The sequence below is a fragment of the Astatotilapia calliptera genome, chromosome 7 (genome assembly GCF_900246225.1).
Source record: "Astatotilapia calliptera chromosome 7, fAstCal1.2, whole genome shotgun sequence".
NCBI lineage: Eukaryota > Metazoa > Chordata > Actinopteri > Cichliformes > Cichlidae > Astatotilapia > Astatotilapia calliptera.
In genome coordinates this window covers 47,878,883-47,902,138 of record NC_039308.1, presented here as the reverse complement: position 1 = coordinate 47,902,138, position 23,256 = coordinate 47,878,883, and the positions used below count along the sequence as shown (strand labels likewise).

General features: G+C 39.5%; 1 protein-coding gene across 3 annotated transcripts in view; it reads right to left on the bottom strand.

Moving 5' to 3' along the window:
- The window catches only part of peak1 (pseudopodium-enriched atypical kinase 1), a 102,732-nt gene that overhangs the window by 42,596 nt on the left and 36,880 nt on the right, over positions 1-23,256 (bottom strand). For 2 of the 3 annotated variants that reach the window (XM_026175234.1, XM_026175233.1), the window contains one exon: positions 8,511-8,587. The gene's annotated coding sequence lies outside the window, so the exon portion shown is untranslated. Of the gene's footprint in view, positions 1-8,510; positions 8,588-15,201; positions 16,065-23,256 lie in introns of those variants that run through there. The other variant, XM_026175235.1, reaches the window with a different exon arrangement.

Here is a 23,256-nt window from a genome sequence, read left to right as displayed (position 1 = left end):
AGCAGAGAGGAAGCACAGGCCTCAGTTTATCCACATAATTTCAACCGCAGCTTTATCACAACTGATCCGGAATACCAGCAAATTTAACATCCCGTGACTGCCTTTCATCCTTTATGATTTACTGCAGCATTGAAGATGAACATTAATGAATGTAAATATAAATTTGACAGTCAAGAAATAACATTATTCTAGCTAACTGCAGACAATGGAAGTGTTAACATAAATCATAACATAAAACATTAAAAAAAAAAAAAAACCTTGCATGAAAAAAGGCTGATATTGCCTTTCATCCAACCCTCGCATAAGAGAGAGAACGAAACAGCAACATGGAAAAGATCACAAGCAGGAAGACGCAAAAAACAGACGATTTACGTCTAACAGCATTAAATCGTTGTTGAATATATGAAAACCCTGTTTTTAAATGTGTCAACTGCAAAAACACTTAAACAGGCAAAACACTAAGACTCACTGGCTGACAAACAACCGTACTGAACTCTACACAAAAATATTGTGTACGGTGCAATGATTAATGTTTAAAGGGAAATGAATGGCTTTTACTGTGCATCTCCTTTATGGGATTCACGATGCATCAAGTCCCCATTCATGTGGCTGTAACTCAAGATGGACTGGGTGTAATGGACTGAGTCCACTTGTAATGTACTAAGCGGCCAGACGGCTCACTCTCTCTGAGTTTTGCAGCTGCTACTCTGTGTTTGTGTGAAACTGTCTGCTGCAGCTGGCCTGCTCGCATGAAGACAAGTCGAGTTGGTGAGGCACTCGCACAGCTTTGAAAGAGTGACAATAACAATGTGTATAAATAACACAGATACTGATCCAGAAGCTGTAACCTCCAGGGATGTGTATGTGTGTGTGGGGAGGATGATAATAATAAAAATGTAAAAAAAAAAAGAAATTCCAGTTTCTCTAATGGCCACTTGAAGCTGAATGACTGAATGACCAACTTCAACAATGTAAAATAACATGTTTACTGCCTTGTACAGAAAACTGTTTTGGTCTTTACAGCCAATAATAACTCCATAACAACTCATTCAAAGCCACAACTCATCCACCTGGTTACTGTTAAGACCTAAAATTAGGGGCGTGGCTACTTTGAGTGACGGCTGACGATTTACGAGCTCATCCATGAAGTAGCAAAGCTGTGGATTTAGTGTACTAGTATTATTTCATCTATCTGTGAGTGGTTAGCGTGTTAGTTTTGATACCTTAGCCCTCCACACTTTGATTCAAACATTGGCTTTACATTCAGCTTTTAGAAACAGTCTGTGTGTGATCCTAGACTTGACTGCGACAGTGCCATGCCTCTAGTCTAATGAGTTGTGGCATCGGCAACAATTCAAGCTTCCACTGGGATTTTGTTGTTGTTTTTTTGTTTTATGCTGGAAAAACAGACAGTTGTGTCCATGTTTCAGAGATGTATCTGAGCTTTAAATAAATGGTAGGACACAATCAGGTATTTTCATGTGTTCTTTGAAATAATAAACATAATGCAAGCAGGAGAAAAACTGCAACAAGAACTGCATTTTCAAATCATTAATTGTGAAAACTCAATCTCTAAGAACATGATTTACTTGCAACGTGAGCACACATTTTATTCGAAAATTTACTCAGGAGTTTCTTCAAGGCTAAAGTCTTCACCAGACAGTAAACATGGGCCACATGAGCCCTTTAGTGGTAGGCGCTGACAAATAGATATGAGCAGTGTGACAAGTTCACCTCATTATGAGCTCACCTCCCATCGCTTACTTAGTGACAGATTTGACTAGGAACAGTCGATGCAAAACGAAATGACAGTGTCAAAACAAAGTCCTCACAGCAAGTAGCAAGGCTCAGTCATTATCTCTTAGCAGTTCCAACTGTCTCAAGTCTCAGTTGCTGTTGTTTACCTTCAATATAGCCACTGGTGACAGGACTAAAGTATTCCAAGTTAGCTGTCAATGTCAGCAGGTTGCTTTCCTATAACAAACGTTTGAGTGTTCCCCCCAAATAAAGCACCATTTTTTCTGATTCTTGTATAACTATTTTCATGTTTTTAATTCATAACTACTAATTATATTTTTGTATTTTTTTTTTTGTTCCTATGGGAAAAAGTCAAAACACTGACAATGAAAATTGTAAATCAGTGCATTAATTACACTGGAATATTAGTCAATTGAAATCTGTAGAAAACTGAAACAAACAGAATAAATTTAGGAGAGAAAAGCAAAAGCACAAGGCAAAAACACAGAAAAGGAGACAAAAAACAAAAGGGGAGAAGAAAAAAATGAAGCCAACAACATTCCAGTGCAGTGTTTGGTATTGTGCAAGCTCTGGGAGAGTAGCTGCAGTCTGGCCTGGGAAAGAGCCACTGCAGGTCCCCTTGGGAGACCAACCCGCTGGCCTCCAGACAAACACCAGTGGAGTGGCAGAGCAGACATAGCCAGATGTGTGGGAGTGCACAATACAAACAAAAAGAACACATGCATTTAATGGCACGCACACACACACACAATTATACACCCACGTCCACTCACATCCACTAAATTCTATTGTAAATAAATAAAGCTGAGGGTTTTTTTTCTTTTAAAATAAAAAAAGGAATCATAAAAAAATATGACTATGATTAGCTATTTGGAAATTGTTAAACAGAAGTAAAATTAATTGTGCAAGAAAGCTGCTGATTATCATAAAAGCTGTGAAAAAACAAATAATGAGTCAGAACAGCCAGACCAGCAGGAAGCTGCTATGTACATACAGCACATGAAGCTTACATAGAAGACTGTTTTACTCTAATGCACTAGGGCCAAATATATATAAATTAATGTTGTTAAATATTATGTGTTCATGTTATGTGCTTCAAGTAGAATACAGAAAAGATACACGCCCCTAACCATCTAAAACTAATAGCAATAACTTCAAGAGGTCATTGAACATTGTTAATATACATACGGCTGCTTCTGTATCACTAATTGACTGCTTTCACATAGTTGTACTTCCAGAACTTCTACCTGATCACATGAATTCTGAACTGGAAAAATTCTTCTTAGCTTATGGAAAAATTCAGCAGTATGAATTTTGTATGCAAGTTCCATATGAGATTCATACTATTTCTCTGTATAATCCCAGTGGAGGCAAAACAATAGAGGACAATGAAAAATAAGTTCATCTCTTTGACTTTTCACTTGTGCTCATCAACAATTAAATATGTTTTTATATTTATCTTTGTTTAATCAATGTCTAAGGGCCAGCTGAGACTGAAAAGGTACAAAAATGTAAACTTAAATTTCACATAGTGCTTCTACAAAAAATGCACAAAAAATTAAAGCCTGAATCAGTTGCACACAAGCGTAACACTGCAGCTGATTTCTATTAACACAAAAATCTGCTGTAGGTCTATAAATAACAAGCGTCGCATTGGATGATTTCTCCGTTTCACCCACACTGCCACACCAACACGCACATATTCTCTCATACTCACTCACACTCTCCACACTGGTGTAAAACTGATACAGTTATTAGCCAGGGGCAGGCTGGTGATAACTGTGGAGAGCTCATGAAGGCTTTCTTTCCCCCTCTGACTAAAATGCTCCGCCTGCTTCCACTACCTCCACCGTGTGAAACAGAGGCTTGTTGGCACCAGGAAGCAGTGAGGGTAGTATCGTGCTGAGAGCTGGATATCCCTCGGGTGCTAGTGGGGGGGCGGCGGGGGGGCGGTGGACAGCAATCTGTTGGGATCACAGCAAATTCTTTTGGCTTCAAGACTGTAACATCACACTTACACATGCTTGCTAAAAGTGCCTTCAATAGTTGCAGCATTTTGTGGCAAGGCGAGTAGTGAGAGGCAGACAGGCAGCCACACAGCCCCTCCCTGGCTAGCAGGTGAACTCATTTGCAGTAGCACAACTATGGAGTCTTATTTGTGTCGAAATAGGCGCAGAAGACAAAACACAATAATGAGCAATTCATTTCACAGCTGCAGGTATTCAAATTCAACAATCTGCATGCGTACAACTCAACACAGCTCAGCACAAAGACGCATCACACATTCGAGGGGGTGCTGTGGCAGATTCACGCTCACGCAGGCGGCTCTAATCTCAAAGATGAATTCTGCTTGCTCGACTCAATCTGACTTTTGGTAGCTTGGAGGGCAGAGTCCAAAGGAAGAAGGGCTTAATGTGATTGGTGGCTTTCAAAGCAGTGACACTGCAAGTTCTGTGATTGACAGGTTCAATTTACAGTGTTAAACCAAGTTACACTGTGGAAGTAAATTCAGTGCTATTTTAACCCATATAAGAATCTGCCGAAATAGCTATCATCAGATGTTACCACTGCTACATAGCAACTATCACTGGATTACCTTGGTGCTGCAAAAACCTTGAGGATTCAAAGCCAAGTCATGCAGCCTCTTCCCTCCTGTCCTATTACTCTGCTACAAAATTCTAAAACTAGTAAGAAACTTCGAAACCAGGTCAGTAAAGCTTTCATTTCAACAGCCACTTCTGAGGCTGCATTGAACAGCAGCTGGCTTTTTTAGGCCTGGCACTTCTTCTACTGTCCACTTGTCCAGTTTCCTAAGTTTAAAAAAAACAAAACACTGCACATTATGCCGAGATATACCAAGTTTTCGATAGTTTCAGTAAATCTTTGGCACCTTGTTGGCATAAAAATGCTGTGTTATACCTGTCAAACTATGTTCTCTGACATTTTTCATAGATTAAACAGCAGGAATGGGAATTAATCTATTTTAGTGACAGGCTGGTAGTAACAAAGGATACAAACTGGTTCTTTGTGAAGTTGCCTGTTATGTGTAGACAAAACACTGAACAGTCAGGTGCTATTGCTCAAGACCACTTTCAAAAAATTATAAAAACGACTGAATCATTGGAAGAGAAATGTAAAGAAATGAGGGATGCCATCAAAGCTTCTAGAGGGTACTGTATGTCCTTTTCAACTGCTTTCAAAAGCAGCTAGATGTTATACACAATACATCTGTTAAACTCTTTCTGTGGCATCCCCATTAAAAGAAACAGTAATTAATAATAACTACTAAATATTCTGGTGATACAATTGTGTGAGACAAATAATGTATATACAGCAAAATACTAACAAAGAAGGAGGAAGATATAAAAAAGCTTACATAAAGTATATATACATTACATTACATTAAAAATGGTTACTCTTGCACAACTTGCCTATCCAGGCTTTAGTCTTTCTGGAGGACAAGCATTTCCATGTATAGGCTGAATATATAGGAAGCTCCAAGAGACAGAAACAGCCTCAAGACAGAACTGAAGCTCCTGGAAAAAATGTGTCCTACTTTCTTCAAAGAACAATCGCCTGTTTCTTCTACAGCGCTCAACTCTGGGAGAAATGAGAAGTGGGGGACAGATTTGATAACAGCTCCCAATTACCATCAATAAAAAGAAACTGTTTCTTTGAGTGAAGAAATTCTCCCTCTCTCTTCCCATGGTGGTTTTGGACTGTGTTAGGCTGATGGTAATGGGGGCCAAGCTTATTTCACTAATGATTTAACCATGCTTTTGTCTGTTTCTCTGCCTGCTAACTGTGTCCTCTGGAGAACGGCTATGCTAATCCAAAAATCTGGCTTCAGTTTAGAAAGCACTCACAGCTGTTTTCATGTGTTGTGTGAAATCCAGGAGTATTTTTGAGGTGACAGATATTGGTGCAGAAAATAAATAAATTAAAAGAAAAAAAATCAGGAAAGTAAAAGTTAGAGAAAGAAAAGAGAAACTATATCTCTGATCAATTTTATCATTTTCAACATTTTCTAGCTTTTGGGGGACAGAGACCTTCGGTTTTTGCAATGTGAGCAATAATCTCTTTCTGTAGCTTTGAGGATGGTGATAAGGCACGGGCCAAGAAATGATGTTGGCATCTAGAGCTTGGAAGAGAATACCACATCATCCAATTAAACTGAACATAACACCATCCCAGCTCTCAACTGCCAAGTGCAAAACAAACTAACAGCAGCAGAAACTAATGGATGCTGGAGAAGGCGGAGGCATCAAGAGAGGGCTAATGCCATCCTGCGCCACTAACTTGTCCAGGTAAAATGCACACAGGAAAAAGACAAGAAGATCCCTATGAGTGGAAAGTTTTGAAAGAGACAGTCTGTGTTTGCTTTGTACAACACCTTTGCCTTCGCCTGAACAAGCATTTCCTCCCCCTTGCTTCCTCCGACCAGCCACGGATAGTTTGAATTGGTGCAGTGTGTGAAATTAAGCCTGACGGGTCTCATTAACAAAAGCCAGTCAGTATCTTTTCCCCCTTGGCATAGCTGAGATTTGGAAAAAGTGTCATTTCAGCAGCAATACTGGAATTTTTGCATTTGCCACATGATTCACTTTTTCTAAGCAGATTTAGGAATTAAGGTCAACAGCAAAAATTATGAGAATTTTTTTTTTACTGTGATTTCTTTTTCCTGCTAAAATATGGGGAGGATATTTGTTATTTTACTTGGCTTCAAGCCCATGCCTCGTTTCAAGAAAAGTGACCCAACACAGTGCGCATGTAGCCTTAAGGTCTCAGCACAATGCACCAAATAAAAGCAAGTGTTGCAGAGAAGATAGGACTAGTGGTTCTTTGTGAAAGGTTAAGTACAGCACATGAAGTATCTATTGTCATTATCCACACAAACAGTAACATCTGTGGTGGGAGCTGTGGAGATGGAGGCACATGCAAACAGACCAGGACCTAAACCTGCTGAGACACAGCAGCACAGATGGCTGCTTTTTATCCAGCTGGCACTGAGACATATGGAAACAGAGATCATTAGTGAGGTAATAAGTGCATGACAGTGTTAGCAAAGGTAAGTTAGTCATCAACAAAAGGCTTTTAACTAGCAGAAAAAATTGGATCAGCATGGATTACTAAGAAAAACACTGTTTCTGAATTTCAGCATTTCCCTGATCAGTCCCGTCCTTTTGATATTTGCAGTTGGTCAAAAGACTCTGTGTGTTTTACCATCTTTAAGCTCACGTAACAGTTGTTATGAATAGATTTTTATGAGACCTTAATAAGATAATATTTTTATTGCCACAAGTCATAGATTACTCAGCTACTCTGACTCTGTTCGGATCACCTGGTTGTCATGTTTATGGCTTTCCAAACACATGTTGCAGGGAAGTTCTCTCTGGTGGGCAAAATACACAACATCAACAGTAGCAACATGAGCTCCTAATTTTTCTTTTTAGGTGTTCATTCATCAGCTGTACTGGCATTTGTCAGCAAATAGCTAAAATCGGCAGATCTATCGGATGAGCTCTAGTGCCAAGCACAAGAAATACATACCCATGTGTTTGCAAAGGTACAGCTGTGAAAAATATGTTGAGACCAAATGAATGAATGAAAGAGAGGGTAAATCAGGAATTGACATTTAACATATATAACCCCTATAAAATCTAATGTTTACTTTGTAGGAAATCTAGTTTTCATTGTTCTTTTTCAAAACATATGTGCAAAACATAATGTCACAGAGCTGTCGGATAATCACTATTTAATTTTTACTGCAAGTATCAAACTCATCCTAAACAATATACACATTAAATACAATCAATTTACTATCAAATCAATTCAAAACTATCACAATGTTCCTCCATTTAAAAGGTAATCGGATGCATGAATGCAAAAACGAGTGGTACTGAAAGGAAAAAGTAAGCTCATCTCCCATCCAACACCAGACTAATTGAAAAAGTGTGTCTAGCACTAAAGCCAAAGATAAAAAAAATACTGCTGCATTCATGGCTTCTGAATTTATATAGGCGGAGGAGGTGATGGCTATATTTTAAGTACTTTTTACTAGGAGATTTAATTTACCACAGGGGGGAAAAACAGCATACATGAGTTATTAAAGCAGAGTATTTGCATCTTCAAGTATGCCCCGAGACGATCTATATGCCTTCACTTCCTATACATGATTCCAATAATCTAATATTCCACTGCGCGCATTGGCTGCTACTTCAGTTATTCAGGTCAGTTTTCACAAAGCCAGTTATGAAAGGAAAAAGTGCTACAGTAGCTGTTATAGATATCTTACATGCCATAATATGGATAGAGTATTGCACTAATAGGCAAACTGCAATGCTAGGAGCTGTAATATGACAACCAGTAAGTCATCAAGTGGTGAACAGTGGCAGCGTGTATACAGTTTCTGCTTTGAAGAGAGACAGTATTTCAGTACAAATGCAGCACAGGGAACAGAAATAGCAAAACGGTGAAAGAAAAATAAGAGACGAATCACAGAAAGACTTCAATCCGTGGGGAGAAATCAGACTCTTTGGGTATCGACTTGAAGAAGTGACAAAACAGAACCGCAAATAAAACACTGGAGAGGCACACACTACAAAGGACAAGTCGAGACTTTGGTTTTTGATGAGTTAAAGTGTATTATTCTGTATGGGCTCACCTAACAACCAAGAAAAGTGCATGAGAAAAACACAGAGAGACAAACAGACCAACACACTCATTCTCAGACAAACCAGAAGCAAACTCACAGTGCAATGAATCAAGCAGCACCACTGCCAGCCATGGAGTCCCAGTTGGTGAAGCAGAGAACAGCTACTGCTGGAACCTGCAGATGACAGAGACACAGAAGGCAGAGAAGGACAAGATAAACAAAATGCACGACAGTGTGACGAAGGGAATAATAAGGGGTGGGCGACGGGAAGGGAAGACAGACAAAGTCAAACAAAGATGGAGGAAAAGAAGGGGAGAGAGCCTTTTGTTGCTTTGCCTAAAGCAGATCTCTAAACATTGAGGCTCATTTTCAGAGCAAGTCATTGTTCTGGCAGTGTAACAGAGCAGATATCAGATTTACTGGTACACTGATCACCCAGGCAAAGTCATCCAAAAGCCATAGACGACAATCTATTAAACAAATGAAGAAAACACAGTGAATATCAACTCATTTGAGTTTCAAGTGAGCCCGATGGCTTGTTCTTAGCATCAGTCTCTCGTGTTTATCCTACAGTTGGACGAACACTTTTCAATCAATCTTCTTGTTAAACAGTACAAAAAAGTATGTTGTTGGCATTAAGCTAACCTGTTTTACTGGGGTTTTACAGATATACTGTATGTACTTGACTTTGTAAGCGCTTCAACATGCATGTACAAGTTCATCAAAATATAAAAACTGTGGAATCATTTTTCACTGTTATGATTATTTATGTAGTTTACAATAAAACTCTTACATACTTTTTCCTTTCTCCACGCACCTTGAACTGAATATGATACCTCCATTTCTTCATTCTAACGCCCCTATTTAACTGTACAATCTGTTCAAGGTGTTGTATTAGGTGCAATATATGTGGCTGTACTATTTGTTGCTATGCGACTAAGGAAAATTTAGGAAAATAATGCAAAAGCATCCCCCCGTATTAAGAATTCAATCACTATAAACCGCTCTGCACCAATGCATCCGAGGACAATGCGTCTCTTTTAGGAGGATAAAAATAACAGCAGTCATCTCAGGGGCTCCGCTTTTTTTGTTCATTTATTCACTTTACAATGGAAAAAAAAAGATCTGTCAAAAATTGAATGAGGAGACAAGATGGAGAAAATATCCTCAGATGTTATGCTGTGAAAAAACTGCTAGCATACATGTTTGGTATCAGAGGCAAACCTTTGAGGTCACACTACTTTGACCTTAGATGTTTTTCCAGAATCATAACTGCAGAAACCTCTGAAATGTTTCTACTATGAGGTCTAGTACAACAAAAGACACTGGCAAACTTCAGTTTGCTCACTTGTTAGGAAAAAAAGCCCAAAAGTTACGACCCAAACTGCTGCATGGGTCTGGGAGTTGAAATGTGGTTCACATATTTCTGCCCATTACCAGTCAGGATGTCAAATTAAATAATCTAGCAGACTCATTTCTATGGTTTTAGAAAAGACTTGGTCACAACTACTTTTGTTTGTTTACTACTTTTGTGGTCTTTTTCTCCCTTGTGTTACGCCGTCTCTGGTACTGACTGCATTACTGGAGATAGACCAGATGACTGCAATTAGTCTGGTAAGTAAAATAGAAAAACAAAACAGATGGAATTTGCAGGGATTCAACTTTCAGTCAATCCCATGAATTTTGGGTCAGCCAGCAGCCAATCAGTTATGTCATGTCTGCATGTAAAACAGCTAGAGACAGTCCAGTAAAAGAAGAAATTTCAATAAATCTCCAGGCTTTCGGAAAGACATTTAAAGCTCTTCTTTGGATGTTGGCTGCCTTTTGTTCTGTTCTCTAGCCACACGATCCCGCACGTCTTCAATAATATTGACGTCCGGGCTCTGGGGAGCCCAATCCATGACTGATAGTGTTCCACTTGAGTTTTTCTATCCAGATAGTGTTTTACTACATTGGCAGCGTGTTTGGCTTGTCAAGATATGCCAAGTTTATAGTTAATAGCTGCTTGGGAATTCATCTGTTTGGGAATTCATTTAGTAATTTTTGTCATTTTAACAAAAGAAACGGGAACAAATTGTTGGTTTTTGTAACAGGCAGTCGGTAACAAAGTGTCTAAACATACAACACTGGTTGATGCCTTGAAGTCTGGGTCTCTTTTATATTTCAATGACTCTCAGGAAAGTAGCGGAAGATGGCCCTCCAGATTTTTGCATAGTAGTACATATTGAGCATCTCATATGCTCATATGACTGTTGCTTGTTTTTATATCCAACATGCTGTTAAACTTCTCCTGCGTCACCACTGGACAAAGGCATCAACAAATTTTTTGCTGACAGGTCAAAAGATTCTCAGTTAATCAGACTCGGATATATCTGACACAGAACATAGTGGTTTTTTTTACCTGACCGCCCAGATCCCCTTCACCTTTTTGAGCCTACAATCAAGTTCTGAAAGCAGAGTTTGCTGACTCACTCTCATCAACACTGTCTGCAGCGAGGCTGGGCTACGGGTCCCATCTGAACCACTAAAAATCAGCAGGACAACAATATATATGTTGGCAGCATGATTAAAAAAAGTGCTTAAATTATTTAATCTCAACTGTGCCATGAAGCTGGGATTAAGGCGTAAGAGGGTAATCAATTTTGGCACAACATGATGACAACTGTCAACTCTTCTGTCTTGCTCAATCACATTTCAACAGAGCCTTATGAACCAGCGCACTCGTTTTGTTAAGAAAATATCCCAAACAACAACACTAGAAACTAAAGTACAAAACTGCTAGGTTTGATGGTTATGCTCCACTTAATTTAAGGGATTGCGACATAAGCCTGCATTAAAATGTAAGGCCTGTGTTTTTCTTAAATATGGTGTGTTCAATATAGTATAAGTCTGTGGTTGAGTACAAAGAAACACAGGAAGCTTTTACACAACAACATGGCTCAGTGGAACACCACAGACAAGTCGCCACTTAAATCCTGAGCTTAGCGGCACAGTTGACGCCACACGGGCTGAGAAATTTGCAACTGACACTAAACACGCAGGTCAGTCCGGCTAGCAGATTCAGTCATGTGAACAGTCAGTATAAAGCATTGTATGGTCCCCGGTATCATCTTTACTCTTTCGTTCTGTCATCCGGCTCTATGTTGCCTATATTTCCATAACAACTATCCACAAGTTACTCTGCATCTTGAGCGACAGGGCTTACTGGTCTTGAGCAGATCCCCACAGTGAACAGCCAGTGCTATTCCCTATTTAGGTGAATGGTAACATAGTAAGTGAGCTAGAGCTAAAAAAAAAATTAAGAGTTCTCATATCAATCATGTAAGAAAACCCAACGGTATTTGTGTTTTTCCTCAAATGTTTTCACAGATCTTATTACAATGTCAAAGACACACCAAATAATTAGCGCAACCAGTGTACAAGCAATTACTGAAACCTGTCAGAACAGTTTTTGGTTACATTCACAGATCTTTCTTGTAAGATGTCTGCTACTGACTGGCCTTTAACCGTTGAATAAGTAACAAAAAGTATTTCTCAAGACTGCAGCTTGAAGAAAGGAAGGTCTGGAACTCTCAATATGACAGTTTCTGTGAAAAATCCTAATCTTTTCAGACTGGCTCCCTTTCAAAAGTTGTCTAAAAAGAATCGCTCAAGATAAACATGTGGATTTTATGAATAAAACCTCAGTGTTTAGAGATCATTATGCAGCTCAGCTGTTCTCCTGAAGATAATGACTGATTTTCTGCCATCAGCTGATGCTCAAAGAATTTCTGATCTGGTCTTCTTAAAGAGCATGGCAGCACTTGACACAGCAGAAAGAAAGAAAAAAAAACCCTCCTTGTTGGCTAGCGCTCACTGAAAAGCACTGGCACAGCTCGAGATGGCTCAAGGCAAGACTTTGGGTGGGAGTTAAAATCACTTAAGTTTGGTTTTTTTGAGTCTGAAATCATTCTGTATGATTTTTTTACAAATAAAAATAAGTATTTAGACTGTTTTGCCCTGGATGTGCGCATATCAAGATGACCTCAAAACTGGAAGGCTCATCAGGTCAAAGACTACTAGATTTATTTCACAGTCCAGATCCAGCAAGCAGGAGAATGTGTTCATCATCAATTTCTCAATATTGTAGCAGTCCATGTGCAAACCATTACTCACGTCGATTATACGTGCAGTGTTTTAGCACATAACTATCAAAACGCAACTTGAGTATTTGTGGAAATCTCCACACACAGAAAAGGGTCACCCGGAACATTTCACTACTCTTTGTTCCCCCAAGTAAACTTTGTCTTCTGTAGTTTTATTCATCAAATGACTTGCAAATTGAGTAGAAAATATAGTTAATACAAAGCAAAGTTTATGACTGATTTTCTCCTTTAAGCTTTGGTGTCCCCAAATTGCTCATTTGGAGCAATTACAGGCTTGCAGACCTTTGGCATTCCAGCTGTCAATTCACCCCTGAGAAAGTTTCTCCTACACTTCCTGCAGCGCCTCCAGCCAGTTGGATTGGTTGGATGGGCTGTTCTAATGTACCATAGCATAGAGCTGTTCCCACAGCAGCTCAGCTAACGTCAAACTACAGGTCAGTGCTAGCAATTTTATTACAGGCATAATACCAGTTAACTGTTTCTTCTCTGAACAGTTTGTGTACAGTTTAAAGACACGCTGTGGGCCACAGTCCTGATGTAAGCTCCAACCAAAGGACATGGGAGTGTATTACAAAATGCCTTTGCTGTTTGAGGTCAGTTTAATCTCATACAAATTTCTCACGTTACCACCACCCAAAGTCAACACGTCAACATCACCATCACCACATTTTTTTTCTGTTTCTTTAATGTTTATAAATTCACCAGATAACAGGACATTGGACCCTTTTCTGCTTTTCACTCATCTCTATAATTTTCTTCCTAAAGTCTGAGATCCTTTGCTCAAACCATGGCTGTGGTTTGCCCTGAGCTGTGGATAGCTTTAGTTTTAGCCACTTTGCCTTTGTTAGCCTCTTAAAAATGAGTTATTTAGGTGTCGGTTTAGGTCTGTTGTTATAGGCTAAAGTAAACCCCCCCCCCTAATAAAATTAGAAAAATTAAATTAAAGGGCAACAATTGGAGGTTATTTTAAAAATATTATAATGCCACCAGACAGTTACCCAGCCATGACAAACAACTGAACTTTTCTCTGGCAGGAAGCTGTAAATGATTTCGATGGAAAAGTATGCAGATGACAGTTATGCAAGAAGAAACATGGGCTGCTGGTGCTAGCACTGCTAAGGTTAGCTCCACACTCCAAACTAATCTGACACTGCATGCAATGCAATACATGATATGAAGAAATGCACATTTCAGCACCATTTAAAACACCTCTTGATTATTAAGGAACATTAATCATGTTCCTTAATAATCCTTAATAATAATCTTAAGCACACATGCAGTATTATTATGAGCAGTGTTTAATGTTCTTATTATACTGGCTTCAATTTGCAATACTTCTTTTTGATTCGTCCTGTTACTGGTGACAAAAGGAGTTTGACAGTAAATTTCTATCTTGTGCAGATAAAGTGCTTTCATGTTATAAAATAAAGGAAGCTTCCTCTGCTCAATCTTGACAGTCACATCATATATAACATTAGCCTTTAATTCACCTGCGAGCCAGATGAAAATTTTGAGGTTGAATAACTTGTAATGCAGAGTCACTGCCCATTAAAATATATGTAAAGATATAAAGAGTCTAGAACTGTGCACAGGGATGTGGACTGAATTATAAACAAAATTACATTTCTTTGGGGTCAGGCTGTGCAACATCAGCTAAGACACAGATTTCTTCCTTAATAGAAAGAAATCTGCTAGAGGAGGACTGTGATTATCCAATACACATAGAGCAAAAATAGTGACCAATAAACCACCAAACAAACATCAATCAGACAGAATTAGCATCATGACTCTCCTCCAGACACAGCTGAGCAAGTACTTTTATTCTTCACATTTGAGCAAACGGTTATTGAATCAGTCATTTCTCCACTTCAACAGAATGCTGGCTTTTTATTTAAAGTTTCATTAAAACTTCATTCATGCTAAAGAAAAAAAAAAAAACTTTTACTACGGATGCCACTCCCAAGCAGACAGCAGAGCACTCTGATAAATAAAGAGGAGGGGACCCAAGGAGCAAAAAGCTCATGCACTTTAATTTGAATTATTTAATTAATTACTGAAATTTGTTTGCGATCAGTATATTGGCACTAATATTAAAATCAATTTTACAAGATAAATTCAACACTCATACGGATCAGACAAAAAATATCAGGAAGCAGAACATTAACCTTAATTTTTGACTTGTAAAGCTTACGTTACATGAACAGAAAAATGTAAAGCAGAACAGCAATGAGACACTGAAACTGTCTCATTGTGCAACTAAGAAGGCTGCAGCTATTCCAGTGTATAAAGAGCTCTCATTAAAATGTGACCCAGCTTGTCCAAAGCCACACTTCCTTGCTTAATTAGAGGAAGAGTTTGGTCAAGCACCCAAACTCTCTTTTTTTCCAAAAGCTTGACACTCAAGACGGGAGACGGTAATGATGCGCACTCTGGCTCCCTGCCTTTACTTCATCTGATCTGTCCCTTTGCTCACCCTCCTCTGTGGATCACCCTGTCCATCTGTGTTTCTGAGCACATCAGCATGCTAGCAAGCCTCTGCCATTCTGAACAGACAGCAACAGTTGCTGAAGCCTTGGAGGATGTGAAGAGGAGAGAGTTGGGAGTGAACAACACCAACAACAAGAAAAACTGAGAACTACTTACAAAGCAGTGGTATTTATCCGGTCAGTGGATGAGCAGACGAGTGAGAGGGAGAGAGAGCTGCATAACTAATGGAGCAGAGATGAAGCCAGTGTATGAATGAGAGAGAAGGGAGGGACGCAGAGAGGAAAAGCTGGAGCGTAATGTGAGGAGCGAGGGAGGGAAGAGGTATGGGGGGGTTATGATGTGGGAGCCAAAACAGAACAGAAGAGAGGCAGAGAAAAGGAGACTGGTAGAGGAAAAAGAGAGGACACACATATGACAGTAAGAATGTAATCAGCTTGGCTTTTTACATTTAAAGAAGAGAAGGTGGAAAATAGAAAAAATGTGTAGGGTAAAAAAAAATGAAGAGGATGACAGCTAGAGGCAAGATAGACTTGGCCTTTCCCCCTTTTCTTTGAAGAAGTAATTCATATTCAGTCCCCAACGGTCCCGTTTTCCAGGCCAGCAAAGAACTCCTCATGTTGTTCAGGAAGATGATAAAAAAAAAAGGGAAGAAATTAGAGAATGAGGCTGAGCTGGATCCTCCCAGCAGAGTTGAATTCCCAAAGAGGCCTATCAAATTCATGATGCCTCTTAACCTTTACATTTTGCAGGCAGGGACAGAGTCGAGCAGCTGTCATCTTCCCCCCACATTGATATTGATTCCTTCATAGGCAACCTCTGGTCTGTTTTACAAATGTGATAGACGTTTCAGTAGCCAAACGGTTTGTATAGTGAATGAGTCTAGACTGTGAAAGTGATCTCCCCACTCTAAACAAGTACTATAAAATATTAAAAGACATGAACCAGTGAAGGAAATCAGTAACGCAGAAGAGTACGACTTTTCAGTGTCCTGAGAATTTGACGACCTCCAGTCGCCTCAGTTTCTATAAAATGTATTAATAGGTCAGTTAAATAAGCCATATTGAAACAAAATAACAACGAACAAAAAGAACTTAGGACAAAAAGTGAGGGAATCGGTGTTTGACTATTTCTTTAGTGTTTATTAGATTGGAGCCTGAAGAAACACTGGCAATTTATAGTTTATGTATTTAACAAACGCAAGCCTCAGCAGCATGTGGAAGAACCATACATAGCCACAACAGCCTGGCACCACCTCCTCATGCTGGTTACCAGCTTGGTCAACACACGATCACGCTGCCTCCACCAAAAACTGTCACCCTATCAGTGCAGGAATGAGCATAATGGTCTCTGCGTCTTCTCTAAACTTTGATCCTATGATCCGGCTGCTGTAGGCAGAATCTGGACTCGTTGCTGAGCATAACTTCCCTTCATGTTTTTAGTTTGCCGACACCACCGCAAATGGGACTGACAGTGAAGGGCAGTTGTGGCAGATTCCTACATGCTGACAGGGTGAGGAAACTGTCCTTTTCTGATGTCTCATTCTTAGGACATGCACTTTGTCTGACAGGATCCTATATGGAACTTGGAGACGGTACTAGGACTTACGCCAACAAAACAACTTGGTTTGGCAGATAATCAGCTTGAAGTTTTCCCGTGGCACAGGCCCTGTCTAGATCATAGCATGACATGCCTGGAGCAGACACCAACTGACAGCTGTAGTACGGCCCATGCTCACAGGCACCTGATTAGCAGCACCTGGGGCACCAGGAGCTCAGAACAAGAGTCGGTAGCATAATAAGCTGTTTGGGATTGGCAGAGAAGATTTGGCAAGTTTTTCATGAGTGCCACCCACATACTCAACTCTGCTGCTCAACCCATAAATGCATTTTCGTTCCAAATATGGCACAATTTAAGGGGAAAAAAAGGCTTTGCAACAGGACAAGATTTATTTTCTTACCAAGTTTATATTTCATCGGTGGATTAGAGTACAGAGGTAGGACAGCAACTGTGTCCCAAGGTTTCAGAAGCCTACTAAAAATGTTCTGCCAAAGTATGAGCAACTTTTTTTTGTTATATTACTTGCAGTAAAACTATAGCAAAGTGTCTTCCTTACATTGACTAAAAATAAAATAACTTCTGATGATTCAAAGCTATGGATAATTATTCGAAGTCAAACTTGAAACCCATTTCCTCACAAGCAGTAGCCTTAAGTACATCAGGCCCTTTGGCAAAAACCTCAAACTTGATATATACATGACATACAATATCTGCATGCTTTTATTTGAAAATTCATTTCTAGGTCCAGAAAAGCGATTATCCACCCGACAGCTATGACAGGGGTGTCAAACTCATTTTAGTTTACAGGCTACATACAGTGCAATTCAATTTCAAGTGGGTTAAACCAGCACACCATTGCATAACATTTAAAAATAATATCTATATTTTTAAAGAAACTCTCTTTATAGTGTATAAAGCAGGTGATAAACAGTCTGAGAAGCTTTAAGAAAAATAAATGCTAAGAACATGTTTCAGTTTTTCTCACATTCAATCATAATAAAGAAAATCTGTCATAACTCAAAGAAATGCATCAGCATGGCTCCTCGGCCTAACAACGTTCCTCCAAAGTACCATGGCATGCCTTGAGTAATGGAAAACTGTAAAACTGAACATGTGTCAGACCTCTGGCTGATGAAATTAACCAATGCACCCACTGCAAAATACAGCGAAAAGCAAAAAAAAATTATGCCTCAATTTTCTCCAATTATTCAACTTTGCAAGGCCATAACCACTGACCCCGCCTCAGCGCAGTGAACTCCCCTCAATCTTCAAGTAATACACAAAATGTCTACTCAATCAGCAAAAAGCAAACACCCACGCTAAGATCATGTTACCACTGGTTTCTCTTTAGGGGTTGTGACAAGGTAACCAGTTGCTTTTACTTCAACGTTCCTTGCCAAGTCAAATATTGTCAAAAGAATGGGAAGTCTTCAGCACGGCCATCAACACGTCAGCGACTCAAGAGTCCCAACCCATCAGTATATTCCATCGCCCAAATCCCTAGTTTGCAGTGCTGCCTCCACAGTAACTCATTTTTGTGAGACTTGCAAGACAGTTTAAATAAAATGGACGCTATGACTGTTTTAAAAGCAAAAACAGCTGAGAATTCTGACTGAACGTTCCTCACCATTTATATGATGTTTGTAAGAGAGACAGTTTCCTACCAGCTTTTTCCAGTGTTTAGTCTCAATGGCACAGCGCTACTAATTTAGCTTAAAGAGGCCATTTCCTATTGACCACAAAAGGTACTCTGCATGCAGATGTCAGTGCAGTTGGCAGCTGATGTGGTGAGGTCTACAGGGACCCATCATCTGTGCTCACATCTGGACCTTATGCCTTTTATATTCAAGGGCCAGGGTGAATTTTTAGATCAATCTAAGGACCAACAAGGGCATTGTTTGTAAAGAGAGACAAAAACTGGAACGTATTTTATGAAATTAGAACAGCTGTAGACATTTTTACAATGGGTTACAGTGTGGATAGGATTTAAGCTGTCACTGAAATATGTACTTTATGGCATGCACTTTATCATGAGATTAATAATCCGTAAATATTAAAACTGAAAGTGGAAAGGAGGAAACCCAAGTAAAACTCAGCCTTGGCAATTCTTAGGCTTTATTTCAAAGGTTGGTCGCTGAAGTAATGGTGTGCAGAGAAGGCAAATAAAAAACAAAATGATAAAGCCAGGAATGGAGCCAGTAGGACAGAAGATTATAAATGAAATTGAGCCACAGAGTTGTCAGTAATTAACCACTCTCACAAAAAAAGAAGAAAAAAAGGAGAAAAAAAAATCTGAATCGAGCAGGAGGCCTTTGAAGCCTTTAAGGTCACTGACGCTCCTCTATCTCATGCATTAGATTAAAGATATCTCTAAGAAAGTATTGCTGATCTAAGAACTAAAATATGGCTAAGATAACACTTGGTGATATATATATTTTTTCCAATTGCTCTTCATTGTAGCCGATAACGGCACTCATTATCCCTTGAAAGCCTACTAGGAGTAACTTTTGAAGGTTTTTTCTGAACGTGTTCAAACACAGAGTGCTTCTATCACATTTCAGGCCTGTTTATTAAATAAAATGACTGAGTTTCCATCAGAAGTTGTCTTTGGCCATTTTATCATTATAGGTACAACGGGGGTCATCAAATGTCATCCTGACGAATGCTTGTTCGATTAATACTTGTAAGGGAATCTGACCTGCCTTTACTGTATAAAGCTTCCAATAACCTCCTTTTTTCCTTTTCTTTCAAATGTTACAGAAACTAAAACAACAAAGTTCTAATATGCTGGATTTTTTTGTTTCTATATTTTAAAGCAGATGTACTCCCAAGTTCAGAATATCGAGTGACTCTTGAATCTAACCTGTTATACTCTAAAATACTTTATAGTATACGTTTTAAGGAACACCTCATTTCTTTACATTTTCCTTCTGAGGAGCCAGACTTTGTCATTTGCTAAAGTGCTTCTGAGCAATAGTTCTCGAGGCTTTCTGAAAGTCTATTTTTCTTTGGACATTGACTGCTTCTTCTCTCTTTTTCCATGTTTTTTTTTTTTTTAATATTTTGAGCAACTTAACTTTACCCTATGAATCATTCAAACATAAAAAAGGCACCTTATTCTCGGGATGAAACCAGTGTTGTCTCTATGTATAACAGGCAACTCGGTAATGAACCATTTTTAAATGGCATCTTTAGGCACTTTGTTTCTAGCAGGTAGCAGTTACTAGCATTGTGGGATCATCTCGACAGGGAGCCGCACAAGCGGGAGCCAACATCCAAAGAAGAGCTCTGGGATATCCTTCAAGAAGTCGGAAAAACTTTTCCTGAAGACTACCTTTAGAAACTACAAGAAAGCTTGTCAAAGAGAGTTTGGACTGTATTGAAGTATAAGGGTGGTTCTACCAAATATTGATTTTCCAGCATGTTTGAATTGTACAAAGTCTGTTTCACCTTATATGCTGCATTTCCATTTTTGTTTGCACGTTTCAGTAAATCCTGTTTTCAAATTGAAATATTAAGAAAGAAGGAGTGGTTCAAGACTTTTGCAAAGTCCTGTAAACCAGCCTGTGAGCATATTTGATGTTAAACGGTTTCCAAGAAAAATGCCTGTGGTTAGACACCATTATATGTATGGCCAACCTGCCATTAAGGTTTACCGCCTTTCATATGCGAACATTGTGTTTGTATGTGAGGAGCTGCTACTTGCATAAATATTGCTGTCATGTGTGTATTCACACGCAAACACCGTCCTTCCCTAACAGCTGTTTTTCATCACCACCCTCGCAAGTTTGCACATCTCCCGCTTCGTCATCCTCATATAGCTTCATGTTTGTGCGGGGGGGGGGGGCAAAACTGGATCATCCATCGCTCTGTCCTTCACCATCAGCTGCCCAGTTTCCAGACGGAAAGACTCAAGCGATCACAGATTTGTCACTATAATGACTTCATTTTTACATGTTGTGTTGCAGCAATAAAAGAGGTGATGGATGTGAGCCATGACACATTCTTTTTCTCAATGACAACTTACCCACCACCTGAATAAATCAGTTTTTTTTTTTATTGAGTTGTTGGATCATAAAGTCTATTTTAACAGCACAGTGAATAACAAGGTTTAGCTATCAATCAATAATTTCAGGGAAAAAAGAGGGAGGGGCTAAGGCATGGCTTGGCTCTGTTAGTTATGTGTACATGTTTCTCTTGAGCGTATAGAAGAAAGGGTGGACTGAATCTCATAATCTCTCTTATTTATTTTTTTGGCAATTTCTGACATTCCAGAGTCATGATTTGATGGGATTTGGTGAGGCAGTGATGTATTCCCAGGTCTGCTGAAAATTCACATCTCCATCCAATGGAGTGTGAGATGCTGTTATAGATTAGTGTGTCCCACTGCATTACAGTCTCGTCAATCAACAGTGGCAGCAAGGGGAATCTGTGGGGGTACCCACTCTGTGAATAACAGGTTCAGCTCTTTGTCTTATTGTGGTGTATTTCACCAAAGAATTCCTGTATAAAATAATTCTGTCTCAGTAAAAACATGAAGCCCTTTAGTTTTTTTTTCAGTCATGGCCCCAGTAAAGGTTTGAGGAATACTAAAAAATATATAAAAGGGGGGCCAGAGTCGACTTCCTCTACTGAGAAGGCTAGAACCTTCAACCCCAGCAGGATCATGTTGCATATGATGTATTACTCCGTGGAGACGAGTGTGGCCTTTCATGCAGCTGTGTGCTCAGACAGGGGGCCGTAAGTATTTGATGCCAACAGACTTTAACACATCAGGAAGGCTGGTTCTTTTCTTGGAGCTTAACTAGAGACTCTGGTGGATGTGTCTGAGGGGAGTATACTCAAGAGACTTCTCAGCATCAGGCACAATTCCTCTCATCCTATTCATGGCTCCCTGGTAAGACACAATGAACACGAGGAAAAAGACTCATCACCCTAACACTACAGGAGATGTTTTCTCCCTGTGGCTAACAGGCTCTATAATCCCTCCAATTTCTGTAGGGGGGGACTTTATAATATAACATCAAGACAGAACTAGCACTACTTTCTTGTAGTACTATAGACAAAAAAAAAAAAAGCCCAGCAGTCTTGTAGTTTATAGTATTTTAACCATCTTTTTTATTATTATTTAAAGTATCAGATTAATTGTACTCTATCCTTGCACTGAGCATGATATGGCACAGGAACTACACGCTGAAGTGATGTTATAAGATACAAATGAATATCAACAGTCTGGTATGAATTGCAGTAACTATGGAGGAATGGAAAAATGTTCCAACCCCAGTAGAGCGAGAAGGACGAAGAAACAGTTGAGCTTCTTGGCTTGCTCTCACCCCCTGTGCTTTCCTTTCTCACTGCTGCCAGTAGGCCAGTAGGGATCTTCATTCCAGTTCTGTTCTGAGCCCATCCAGAGCCACTCCAGATAGGGAACCAGCCCAGGAGGCAAACATCTTCCAACAATGATGGACGGCGTGGATGAGATAAAGCAAGGCCACTAAGAATTCATCCAAAAACAACATGAGCGATAGGAGAATATGTATGGTATGGAGGGCGCATTTAAGCATCAGCAACAGTATTCTTTTTTCTACACTGTATGTGAAAACAGGAAAAATATGTTTCAAGTTCCACAGCTGTTTATCTGTGGCAGGAATGTCACCCTTTGGCATAGGATCACATCAGATGACGTCTTTGAGCCGTTCTCTGCTTTTTCATAATCGCTGAAAATGTCTGCGAAAGGAAAACGCAGGGCTGAAACTCCGATCCCTGAAAACATTCCCAGCCTCACCCACCCCCTCCCGAAACCCCCGTATGTGCCTATCAGTTTGCAACATTCTTTGCTTTTCCATTCTGCTTTTCTTCTTCAGCTCCATGGATAATAATTATTAACAGGATCAAAGCATATGAAAGGGCTTCTGCATCAGAGAGGTTGAGCTTGGGGAGCTGGGCTCGACAAAAAGCACGATAGCAAGCCGACAAGTGCTTATCTGTAATTGTTTTCTTTGCCACTATACTGCAATACTCCTGGAAAGATTTGCACATAATAAACATTGGTATTAAGCTCATAGAAATGGTTTTAGATTTTTTCTAGAGGCCAAAGGTCCAATCCATGACTTGTGCTTAGACTTCTCCTGATTTGTCATATTGACCCACCCATTTGTCCTGCACTATACCGTTTCTCAAGTTTTCTTCTGAAACATGAGAACAAATTATTATATTGCCATTACATTTCCATTATTATGCCACTCTAGTACAGTCATTTTTTGAGGTAAATTTCAACTTCCCAACAACAAGCAACTAGCTGTTGCATAGCAGTGTACTGAAAAAGTAATGTGAAAGAGTACTGTATCAAATTATATTTAATAAATGAAATATTTCACTATGGCCCATTTGCCGGCGACAAAACCCACTGAATCCCTCGTGCTTTAAGGGGGAAGGACAGTGTTAGAAGGCAACGACTACAGATTAGCTCAGATGACACATTTCCCTGAGCAAGAGGAAGGCATCGTGTCATAAAATATTCAAGACGGGGATATTTGATAGCCTAACCTGAGTACAGAACATAAAGCTCTAAGAGTGATTAAATGGTGCAATACCAATCTGTGACCATAAAGTCAGAGTTTAAGTACGCATAAATGGGAAACAGCTTAAAACCCC